Source organism: Odontomachus brunneus, unplaced genomic scaffold (assembly GCF_010583005.1).
Source record: "Odontomachus brunneus isolate Ranch 3 - 2012 unplaced genomic scaffold, Obru_v1 Obru_scaffold_141, whole genome shotgun sequence".
NCBI lineage: Eukaryota > Metazoa > Arthropoda > Insecta > Hymenoptera > Formicidae > Odontomachus > Odontomachus brunneus.
In genome coordinates, this window is record NW_022639591.1 from 403,196 (window position 1) to 405,695 (window position 2,500).

Consider the following 2,500-nt stretch of genomic DNA (forward strand, 5'->3'; position numbering starts at 1 on the left):
CTCTCTCTCTCTCTCTCTCACTTTTACTCAATCATTCACTCGATTCGTGTGTAAGAGATGAAATTCGATATTGTTATACCGTCGACTTAACGTTATCCACTGCCAAGAGGAACAAACTGATTAAACGCGAAACAACGCGGGACATGCGTTCCGAGTATTCCCGACGTTAATCGAAATGCTGGAGGCAATGCTGGTCAGAGGCAGAGTATAAAAGTCACAGACGTCTTACAGCAGTCAAAGGCAGATAGCACGTAATCTCGCGCGCTCTTAGTATATCACATATGAATTAAAATCTAAATTCTAAGGAAAGAGAAAAGTAAACGTAAAAACGTAAAAGTAAACGTAAAAAAAACTACTGAGACTACGTGTTGGATACAACGCGGCTCATCCCACGCAACTTCTGTCTAGCTGGAAGAACGTAGAACGTCGTTCTACATCGTTATTTATGTACGCACGGACAGCCATTGTCTGACAATAATGGACCTCGACTAGAACATTAACCGCCCCGATAGTCCACCAAACTAGTTCATATCATCCGAGACTGTAAACGTCCGTTGCTCCACTAAACAGTAATAGACATAGCATAATGTGTATGCACGTGCTTCATTTTCGAGGACCATACAGAAATGCTCGCTCGTAAATTTTATCACACCTGGCTTATGACGGTGTACAGCCTACAAATTCTTTCTCGCGAAAATTAATTCAGCAGTAGTGTAAAATATTCACGTGGAATACACGGACAAATAGCTGGTATAAATCGTTACAACGCACAGTGAAAGGAACGGTACTCTTTTTAAACAAAAATTATTTGACAGTCTAATATTTAACTGATTTCAATAATTCTTTTTTTAATTTACTCATGAGTTTCCATACAACAAAATAGAATACTATGAATTTTTTTAAATGAAGCTAGACTTTAAAATGTAGTTGTCAAAAATAGTGAAATTTTACGATATTGAATAAATTTGTTATAAAATAAGAATATAAGTAAAAATATAAGTTTAATAAGTGCTTTTAGTCATTAAATCATCTCAAATGTAAAATGATAGATTTGATATGGCAGTCAAAAATATAATAAAAATAATTATTATATTAAATTTCGTTTTTTATTGCCATATTGAATGTGTCATTTTTAATTTTGCAGATTTGATCACAGATTTAATTTTGCAGATTTGATCACAGATTCATACTCAGTAAACCCAAAAATCTATTCTAAATCTATTCGCACTCTCTGTATTTTGGGAGTGTTTGAAAATATGAAGAAATGTCGATAATTTCTTTGTCTTAAGGGACTACCTTAAATCTTCTTACCGAAAAAAATTTTTCCTTAATTCCTGCAAGGAAAATGTAGCCGAAACCGTGATGAAATCGAACATTTCATATAGCAAGAAGATAATATCTCATTTAAAAGACCTTAGTAAAGGAAAAATATTCATGCAAATTTAAGTTTGCTGCGTTGTCCCTATGCAAAATAGTGTTTATGGAGAGTCAAAATTAAAAAATAACTTTTATACCCATATTTTTTACTACTATGCTCTATTTTGTTTTCTAGTTTAATTATCCCTGAAATAGTGTCAGGTTCTTTAAATATAATGAATATTTAAAACCTATTTACTGATTAAAGGAAGGTAAACAATTTAAGAATCTCTAATTGTTTTTCTTTTCGAGAGAGAAAGTGAAAATCATCAAATAATAATTAGTATATTGATCAATATTTTGGATTCTCCAAGCTTGGCTTAACTTAGTTTAAATTTCTTTTGAGATATTTGTTTTTCTTGACTCTATATATCCAGAATTTTTACTAAAGAACTAATTATTATCTGACCATTTTCACCCTCCGGCAGAAAACAGCAACGGGTTTTAAGCTGTTTAAACTTGCTAAAAAGCAACAGAATCTTAGATACTTGAATTTCTTTTAAAAGATCAAGAATTCCTTCAAGGAGAGAGCCTCAAAACAAAGATAGGACTAAGTAAAGAATATCCAAATGAATGTTTCGTACATCACAACTAGTACCTTAACTACCACTCTGAGTAAAAAATAGAGTTATAAGAGTCACTAATAGTGAGAAATTAACGGCACATAAGGAGCAAGCACGGATGTCTTAGTGCTGTTAAATACTAATATTACATTATTTAATATTATTATGATTGTGGGAGGATAAAATTGTCCAGTATGTTAAACGCACGTATCGAAATTTTTCTTCGATTATCGTACGCGGAGAATCACCTTCCATATTTAGACCGATCCTTGAGTCCCAATTTTTAAATATTTAAATATTTTTAAATATTTTTATTAAAATCCCAAACCCCCATTAAACAAATGACTCAAATAGATTCCTTATATTATGTTGTGAAAAAACTGCCTCCGCCAGGACTCGAACCTGGAACCTCCCCACTTTCCGGGCGGGACGCCTTTCCATTCGGCCACCGAGGCTTCGACAGTAATCTCGCAACACAATGTTTATAAATTCTCTAAGATGTAAGTTGAGAGAGAACGAAA

General features: G+C 33.0%; 1 protein-coding gene and 1 non-coding gene across 26 annotated transcripts in view; one reads left to right on the forward strand and one right to left on the reverse strand.

Moving 5' to 3' along the window:
* Positions 1–2,500, forward strand: part of LOC116850282 (pleckstrin homology domain-containing family G member 5) — a 734,731-nt gene that overhangs the window by 258,712 nt on the left and 473,519 nt on the right. The gene's annotated exons all lie outside the window — the stretch shown is intronic.
* On the reverse strand, positions 2,361–2,434 carry Trnas-gga. The gene has a single exon. It is a non-coding gene; the product is annotated as a tRNA-Ser (tRNA).